At 41.7% G+C, this 10523-nt stretch overlaps 1 protein-coding gene across 1 annotated transcript in view; it reads right to left on the reverse strand.

Moving 5' to 3' along the window:
* LOC308086080 (uncharacterized protein) overlaps window positions 1-10523 on the reverse strand; it is a 499718-nt gene that overhangs the window by 276713 nt on the left and 212482 nt on the right. The window lies entirely within an intron of this gene.

Below are 10523 nucleotides of genomic sequence, written 5' to 3' on the forward strand. Positions count from 1 at the left end.
CTTTTTTTAATCACGTGAACCGTAGTGACTGTACACTCTCTGCCATGGCTATTGTAATCTTCTACTCTTATTAGCCTCATGTTATTGATTTTTTCCTAAACCATGCACCATGTCTGTCATCTCATTACATCTGCTGCTATTTTTACAGGGTGGCTTGAAAAGCCATGCTGGCCATTCATAGGTAGTGCAGCTTAAAACGTCTGGGACCACTGTACATGAACGAGCTGTGCACCTCTGTTTTTTTAATTCTAATTTTTTTATCCCACGATTTTGTAACCCAGTGCCAATTGTCTATGTAATCCTGGGCACTACCTTCCCTCTGCCAACCTAGAGAGGCCAGGGCCGAGCTCATGCCTCCTTCAATGCATGAGAGCCAACTGACCTTCTTGTCACCTGACAGGGGAGAGTTTCCCGGGTTGGACGTAGCGCGTGGAAGGAACACGTTATTCCAACCAGTTCCTTTCCCCTCCATCAGGCGCCCCGGCTGACCAGGGGGAGGCAGTATAGTGACCAGGATTACTGCATGTTTTTGTGAGGGTACATACCCTAGGAGACACGGGGAGAACATGCAAACTCCACACAGAAAGGCCCTTTTGCCAACCCCACCTAGGGTATGGGCACTGATGACGAGGAGGAGAGAACACGCCCCCAGCGCCCACACCTCTGTGACGCAAAACGCGTCACCTCTGTGACGCAAAACGCGTCACCTCTGTCACAGTGGCCCCAAATCACATTTTCCAACCCGAAAGAAGGGGTGATTTCGCCTCATGCGCTGGGTGAGCAATTCAATGCAAGTGGATGGGGAAGCGTATTTCCGGTGCCCTCTCTATTATTTTTAACTCTATGGGCACAGCACAGTAGTGGTGGGAAAAAAACGTTCATTTCAGTGAACAAACGATAATGTTCACGTTCACGGCAATGATCCGTTCAAATGATTTGTTCACGTTCAACGTTCGGTAGCGCTTCCGGTCCCGGCGGAGAGCATGGGCTACTATATGCATGCATGCAATTGTCACTGTGTGCATCTGATTCCACTGGCATGCCTGCACAGTCTGCACAGAATGGCATGAACAAAATTGTGAACGTAACAGTTTCAGGAAGTGAACGGGTTCGTTGGCGTGTACGGCAAATAACTAGTTCTAGTCCAACCCATCACTACAGCACAGCGGTGTCACTCAGGCGCGCATGCGAGAGAGAGAGAGAGAGAGAGAAAGAGATGTCAGATTTCACACACACACACACACACACGCACGCGCACACACGCACGCGCACACACACACACACACACACACACACACACACACACACACACACACACACACACACACACACACACACACACACACACACACACACACACACACACACACACACACACACACACACACACACACACACATAGACACAGACACAGACACAGACACACGGCAGAGCACAGCGGTGTCAGATTTCACTTACCGGCGAGCGAGAGAGACGGAGACACGGCACAGCACAGCGGTGTCAGATTTCACTTCTTTATATTGGTACTGGTAGCCACCCTGTAAATGACATGTTAATATCAGTCTTGTTTTTTCACTGTCTCATCACACTGCCATTTTACTGGCCATAGCAAAGGGGTAGAGACTAGAGACGTCACCTCACCTGGGATACAGGAGGTCCCCAGCTTGCCTCTCGGCCCAAGCTGTGTGTCAAAGAGTCCCTGGAGTAGCAGTAAGTAAGCCTTGCCGAGCCATGTGGTCCATAGGGCAGGAGCTTATCTCCTGTTTCTGTAGCGTGAGGCAGCTTCATCCCCCAGCCATGATGCACAAGTTCACCCCCTGGACATGACGCCTAGTATATGTCGCAGGGTGTCGGCTATTTTTGCAGAAGAGATTTGGTATAGAGGCAAAAAAAGATAGATAGATAGATAGATACCTTCATTGAATTTAAGTCGCCCAGAGGCAGCACATAGTCCATGGGCCAGACCAGAAGTCAGGGACACAAAAGGTGGCAAAATCTCTTTGGCACCATTTTGTTTGTAGGGTCCATATAAGTACTTTGAAACATGATAGCCTTTTCAAATGAGTAGCTTTAATACTTTTTTAGGATAATTTTTTTTTGCCATTATCTCCCCACATTATCTGCACAGTAGTCCTGTACCTGGCCTATAGACCCGTTCGCAATTTGGTGGTAGGAGAATTTCTCACTTGAACAATGGGTACCTAGACATGAAAAAACACAGAGGTGCTCGTCCACCATAGTGCCACGAATGGCGCAATGGCCAAATCAAATATGGCTGCCATCGGCTATGATGAAAATCCAACTTCTTTGTTTCTGAGTGTATATACACATGCAATACCTCCATTTTGACTAATTGTGGGGTGGGGAATTCATTTTTGATATTGTTATGACCACTTTGGGTGATGTTGACTTTGAAAGGTCCTTGGCCATAACTTGGCCATTGTTCGGACTAAAAACAGGTGCAATAAGACTAATTCAACTAATTCTGACATTTATAATTCCTTTCTGATATTGTTTTGACCATTAAGGAGCATCTTGTCATTGAAATATCAAAGTCAATGTAATTTTTCAATAACTCAGTTACTCAATAATTGTGTTCTTCACAATCACTTTCATTGTATTTTTTTCAATAATGATTTGTTTTATTTATAACAAAAGACATACGAGACATGGTCAGGTAGGTTATTATGGCCTCCTGGTAGCGCTATAACAGGCCAATGTGAAAAGGAGGGCATTTCTTCCTTGGCAAAGTAGGAATCTACGCGGAAAATTTAATGGAAATCGCATGCTGCGTTCAGGATTTGAGGCATTTTGTTCAAAACGAACCAATCCTGCAAACTTTGGCAGGTGTGTGTTTATGACGAGGAGCACCCACGGGATCGGTGTCTACGACATCATGTGTGTGTGTTGTGCCTTGGGATATTTAGCTATGCACACTTCTCTGGGGCATGACATGATCTGTTTACTGGGTTGTACGTACTATGTCTAAAAAGAACAGGAGCACAAAAAAAATGTGGAGGAGAGGATAAAAAGTTAATACACAGATTATTATATAAAGCGCGAGAACTGAACCCGATCACTCCCTGATGAAGACCATGACACTTGTGTGACGGCATAACGTCCACCTACCACACAGATGGACTTTTGGTCAAATTGACCTTTTTTTCCTGTGTTATCATTGGCCACTGTCTCCCCTCGGGGCTCCACACGTCCTAACACCTTCTTCCACGCCGCGGGGATACCATAGTCTTTTAAATATTATTTAAATCCCACTCACACCTCACAGGTATACTACGCTTCATTTGGCTTAAGAGACAGAAACCAAAAAAACAAAAAATACAAACATATACCACACACTGTAGGCCTACACTCACTTCTACTGTACAGTATGTCACAGGAGCAATCCATATGAATTCAACAGTTAAAGCATTATTCCTTTTCACATTGGCAAAGTAATCACCGAAAATCATTATTCAATATACCAACAGTCACACAAACGTTCTACATCCAGTCCAGTGCTTTTCTATTCCGTACATACAACATACCATCATGTCAACAAAATGTTTCCCTCAATACAACAGTCACAACAGGACTCCTAAAATAATGCTATACTATGGTATTATGAAAACATGGCATCTGTCTGCCTAACATGCTATCTAAATTACATTTTAGCCTTTGCATAATCCTGCAAGGTCGTCAAGGCTAGGGCAAGTGCTACGGGCTTTTTAGACAAGTATACAGTGGTGGAAAGTAACTAAGTACGTTTACTTAAGTACTGTACTTAAGTACAATTTTGAGGTATTTGTACTTTACTTGAGTATTTCCAATTTCCAATACTTTTACTTCTACTCCACTACATCTCAGAGGCAAATATTGTACTTTTAGGTCCACTACAATTATTTGAAAACTTTAGTTACTAGTTACTTTTCAGATATAAACTATGATATAATGAAACATACATTAACCACTTTAGCCCTATTTTATACATAGGCTATTTGAAAATAGCAGATCTACAAGCTCACAACGCGTCGCAGCGCGACGCGTTGTGAGCTTGTAGATCGGCTATTTTCAAACATTTTGTACTTTTACTTTTGGTACTTTAAGTACATTTTGATGCCAATACTTTTGTACTTTTACTCAAGTAAATTTTTAATTTTGGATTTTTACTTGTAACAGAGTATTTTTATATTGCAGTATTGGTACTTTTACTTAAGTAAAGAATTTGAGTACTTTTTCCACCACTGCCTGCAAGGTCGTCAAGGCTAGGGCAAGTGCTACGGGCTTTTTAGACAAGTATACGTACAACCCATACAGTAAACAGATCCCGTCATGCCCCAGAGAAGTGTACATAGTTAATATCACAAGGTACAACACGCACCTGAGGTCATACGCGCCGATGCTGTGGGTGCTCCTTGTCATAAACACACACCTGAGGTGGCGCTCAGGGGTGCACTGGGCGCTTCGCGTGACACCACGGCGTTCCGCCAGTTTTCTGAACCAACATATGTTGCTTGTGTAAAGTAACTAAGTACATTTACTCAAGTACTGTACTTAAATACACTTTTGAGGATTTTTTACTTTACTGGAGTATTTCCAATTTGCAGTACTTTTACTTCTACTCTACATCTCAGGGGAAAATGTTGTACTTTTACTCTACTACAAGTTTTTGAAAACTTGAGTTACTAGTTACTTTGTAGATTTTGATTATTATTACAAAACTGATTATGATGATGATAATGATGATGATGACGAATACTGAATAATTGATATTGGTATGACAGTTATGATGATGTTCATTGATTAAAGTGAATGAAAGAGAGAAAATTAGTTTTTTTTTCCCCCTCTGTATGACATGTCCTCTATTAAAGAAAAGTGGCGCGCTTTCTTGATTATTTGAATATATGGTTGCTGTCTTTGAAGACATAACATAACTGTGACTAAGCTACCACTTGGGGAAGGCTATCATGATTAAATATAATCTAGGGATATAGACCTATTCAAAAATACAAAACTAGAATTAGCAAATGTTGCACTTGAGTGACCCCGATTAGTGAAAATGCTGTTCACATCGTATCACAACGTGAGGTGTTGTGAGATTGTAGACATGCCATTTGCTGAATGTTCGCCCCAGAATAGGCATGCTAGGGTTCATGTGGTTAAATAAGTGAATGAAAGAGATTGAATAATGTTTTTTCCCCTCTGTATGACATGTTCTATTCAAAAAAAGTTTGAGAATTGTTTCATTCTTTGGAACTATGGTTGGTGTCATTGAAGGCTGATAACTGGGACTAAGCTACTTCTTGGGAAGGGCTATCATGTTGAAATATTATCTAGATATATAGACCTTTTCAAAATACCAAACTAGAGTTTGCCACCTTGAGTGTCCCTGATTAGTGAAAATTCTGGCCTGGGCCCATGGACTAACAGCAGTTAAGAGTTACAGAGCTACACTAATAGAGTAAGGAAAGTACTGTCATATTATACAGCAATACAAAGGCAAGAAAACGAATCCACTATATAAAGAAAAAGTATGACTCCATAAGATGCCAAGCCTGGTCAGAAGTTACGAGTAACAGCAGAAAAATAAAAATAAAATAAAAAGAAGGTAAGAATTAAGAAAGAAAGCATTAACTGCGGAGCTACAGTACTACTAGACACGCAAGGAGCGAAGAACAAGAGAGGGCCTCGAATAGAGCCCTGGAAACCCCGGTCAATTAGGGTTTACATTTTACAGTGTTAAGTGGCAGGTACGGTGGGGGGAGACCATTATAGCTGAGTAGGACGAGAGGCCGTCTGGTAATCAGAGGGTCTCCGGTTCGGTTCACCTCACACCCTGTCCATGTCTACGTGTCCCTGAGCAAGACACTTGACACCTAACTGCTCCCGAGAACCATCTGAGCAGCCATCAGCTGAGTCAAGCTGAAAATGAATTACCCCCTGTGGGACAAACAAGGGCCTCTCCTCCTTCTACGGCTTGCAGGGGACGTGTCCAGCATAGACTGTATTATTAGTATTATTATCTCTCTGCGGAGACGCAGGGATCAACAGGTTCATCTACCAACCCCTATGCTCGTCTCTATCAGGTGGAAACCTCATATGTCCAAAACTGTAACTTTTCTGCATTCAAATTCAAAAGTAGCAAAAGTAGCAGATCTACAAGCTCAAAACACGTCGCGAAGTGTCGATCTGCTACTTTTAGTAGTCTAGAAGTAGCTACTATAGGGCGTTAATTTAGGAAAAAACAACATTTTAAAATATGGAGATAAGAGGTTCTGCCCGAGAGCAACACAATTCTCTTTGAACGCTCAATTATGTAAAGCACTAATAAGCTTCTCTTTGCGTTTGATGATAAAACGTAATGATTAAGTTAGGATCTAATTAATATGTAGACATTAAAGGTGAATTTGGCAAGCCTGGTTTGTGGATTTGAGAATTGCGAGAAGAGATATCGATGTTAAATGGATGATTAATTATGACCAGACAATTTCCTTTTGCCGTTAAACTGCGGTTAAATATCGTATAGAAGTCATGATCTCAGTAGGGGTTTGAGGACTTCTAGTGCCAGGTATAAATGCCCTGTAGTCAGTATAATCATTGCTTAATTTCAAGTCACTGGACAAAGTTCATTTTGGTGGTAAATGCTTTTGGGAAACTGTAACATGAACATTAAAATGATGAATTAACCACAATTAAACACATTGTGAGATCCGCTATTTTCGACAAAGAGATTTGGTGTAGAGGGAATAAAAAAGGAGCAGACCAAGTATAGAGCCCTGGGGGAACTTCAAAAATGACTTCAACATTATACAATATGCCTATGCAAATTGATCGCCCTGGAATAAGGAATTGGGTTCTTAAAGGAGTAGTTCACCAAAATTACTTATTTCTATCAATTACACACCCCTATCAATTACACACCGCCTTGAATATATGGAGATGTTCTCGTCGCATTCCTAAGCCAATAATTTGATGACTGTGTGAATGTAATGCACATTGTTAAAGGCACTATATAAATACACCATTTACTAAAGGTTCACATACTTTTGCCACGCACAGCTATGGAATATTGAATCATTTTCCTCAATAAATGACCACGTGTAACATTTTCATCTCATTTATTTAATTGGGTTCTGCTACTATCTACTTTTCGGCCATGTTTATGCAGAAATACAGTTCACAAACCTTCATGCACCACTGTATTTATTTTCTTTGGAAACTAGCTGAACTATGAAATCAACCAAGCAACAAATCAGAAAAACCATCAGTGTTCATTTATCCATCTGTAACTCTCAGAGTTAAATTAACACTGACGATTCAACCAGAACTGCCTTCAATTCTATGCAAGTAAGACAAAAAGCATGTGCGCTTCCTCTGGATGCCTTTTTGTTTGGGCAGTGGGTGCTCAGCTATAAATATTATTATAACTAGGTTCAAATAGTGAAGACAGATTTAAAAGGATCTCTGACCTCAGCCTCTGAGGAAGGCTGGCCGAAACACGTCAAGTGTTCTTAATAAATAATGTTTATCTGAGGATTCTGAGCCAGTCTCGCATCCTTCATTTTGGAGTGCCGCTTTTTCCACTTCGGTGGTATTTGAACTTGTCCTAATAATGCCCTTGTTTTCTCCAGCTTTCCCCTTTGGCCTAAAGTTAATTTAGGGCGCTTTATTGCTATTAATAGTCCACGTATTTTCCCACACTCTCTAGTCTATAACACACAGGCGCTGGCTGTGCTTGACCCCTCTTGGCTCAGAGGACAGCTGCACGGGTGGGGACAGAGGATGGGGGTCTTTCTTTCATGCGGTGGGCTGGAGCGTGAAGCACCAAACAGGCAGGGCCCATGCAGGGGGGATCCCTCCTGGCCCTGTGCTGGAATGTGTGGATTCATGGGGGCAGAGAGCCAACCAGTGGTGGGCGGTAACTAAGTACATTTACTTGAGTACTGTACTTAAGTGGATATTTCACTTTCAAACATGTTTGGGGTCATTTTAACGTCTAATCAGGCTTTTGTGAGCACTCACTATTTAGATACTCCATTTTAGCCATGTTAGACTCATTGAAAACACACATCTGTGTTTTTTCAATTACCTTTGTCATTTATTTGTTAGATTTTTTGAGGGAAAATGAAAACCTGAAAAAAAAGGTCAAATTAAATTAAAATTAAATTAAAAAGTAATTGAAAAAAAAAACACTGGCCCCTCACGCATTAGAAGGACAATATCAGTCATCAGAACCAAGGACGTGTGTTTTTTTCAATTAATCTAACATGTTTAAAATGGAGTTTGAAGTTACACCACAAGCTTGTACACACCTATTTTTGAAAATATTAGAAAAACATTTTGAATAACGTTAAAACATGTTTATAACACAAATCCTCTCTTCTGGGGATCCCTGGCACAGAAACCTTTTCAGTTGGGGGTTTGCGGCCAAATACATATCAATTTGGTGGTCCTTGACATGAAACAGTTAGAGAACTACTGGAGCACACCACTGCAACTCACCCACAGGCCACAGTTCTCCTCCTTGACCTGACCACACGTCTGGGGGAGACTCTGGGAAGAAGCCACTTCAGATGAAACTGACAGCGTGTCTGTGCGGGTGATGAACGGTGATGACAAGGGTTGTGTTTGTTTACGTTGGAACAGACTCCTTTTGAACTGGACAGCCGTGGCTCATGCTGGTTGAGAGTGTTTAGCTTACCATACTCCTCCCTCCTACCACTTACCACCCTGTCCAACCTCCAAATGGCTGTTCTAGAGATGCTTCAGGATTTAATATAAATCCTGAAAAGTAACAGTTTTAATGATATCACTCCCCATTAAAGGATACAGAGTGTATCGGATTTGCGCCAATAAAGTTGACAGACAGACAGACAGACAGACAGACAGACAGACAGACAGACAGACAGACAGACAGACAGACAGACAGATAGATACATAGTTGCCCCGTCCACACTGCCCCAGTGTGCCAGCTGATTTCACAGTTTTCCCCTTTATTTCTTTACTGTAAATATATTTTTTAGACACCAGTTGACATTCTGAATTCTGAAACAATTAAAAGCTGCATTTATTTATTCATTTTGCTGATAGTTATACTGTGTATTTAAAATGGCTGCTGTGCATATTAGAGCCTATTCATCTCTCCTCATGGGAGTGTGTAATGACACAGCTGACGCCAGACATATACTGTGTGTGACAACTGCTTCAGTGACACAAGTGATATGGACTCATATTCCAGAAGCCATACCAACGATAACGATGAAAGCTCAGTTGGGTGTGTTAGCAATTGTCGTTAGAATACTTTGTTGGAGCAACTGTGGGGTTTGTGATAGATATTTCCGTACGTCGGAAGTATGTAGGCATATTAATTACTTTTTGAAAGCATTGCAGAACCTAGTACTGTTTATGAAGTAGTCTAGAGCCTATAGTGGTTCTCAAAAGAGGGTCCTTGGGGGGGTTCCAGGGGCCGGTCCCCAGCCAAATGGTTGATAGTTAGGAACCACATGAACCCTTATGGGTCTGTCACTCTCTGAGAGTGTACAAATGGAACCAAATGGACCCTTAGGAGTCCATTTGGTTCCATTTGTACACCATACACTTAAATGAACACTGATAGTGTAGATTTGGGTTCCATAGACTTATGGGGGTCCCTGGCATATCTTTTCAATAGGGCTAATCAATTTGGGGATTTGAGAAGCAAAATAAAAGAGTCTGGCATATAGACTGGCTGAGATGCAGGCTATTTGTTCTTTGAGACGCTAGATGGCGCTGACAGCCTTCATCATGACAATAACGGTTCTGAATTGGGTCTACTAATGTTGGACAACAATGTCTATTGTGTTTAGGGTGACCAGATCCAAACTGTTCATTTGAGGGACAGTACCGCTTGTGCAACTTAAGTTGCTATTAAATGCCTTGATGTCACATTCGACCATAGGCCTAATATTGCTTATCATTTTGTTATTAACCTGCTGTAGCATATGGGATATATCTCATGTTATTTTAACATACTTGAAACACACATCTTGCAGGAAAAGAGACAATGAGAGAGATTTACAACGGAAAGCTATGAGAAATCTATTAGGAGGATAGCATTTACCGTTGCTTCTAAAACAAGCTTGTAAATAACTGTGTGTTCGTCTAACTGGATTCTGTAGTAGACTACTGCTATTTCGCTTTTGTTTAGATCAACGATGCTGCAGCGGTTCCTTTGAACATTGTCTCTCGACAAAATAAAGCATCCGTGACCGTTTTGTTCAATAAAAGCATAGCCTACCCCAGTGGTTCTCAACCTTTACAGGCCGCGAACCCCCAAAATAATCATATTTGAACTGGGGACCCCCCAAAATAATAATTTGAACTGGGTACCGCCCCAAAATAATCATATTTGAACTGGGGACCCCCCAAAATAATAATTTGAACTGGGGACCGCCCCAAAATAATCATATTTGAACTGGGGACCCCCCAAAATGTGACGCACGCGGGGACCCCCCCCTGTCTGTGACGCACGCGGAACCTTGCCCCCT

Source organism: Gymnoscopelus braueri (assembly GCF_963280865.1).
Source record: "Gymnoscopelus braueri genome assembly, chromosome: 5".
NCBI lineage: Eukaryota > Metazoa > Chordata > Actinopteri > Myctophiformes > Myctophidae > Gymnoscopelus > Gymnoscopelus braueri.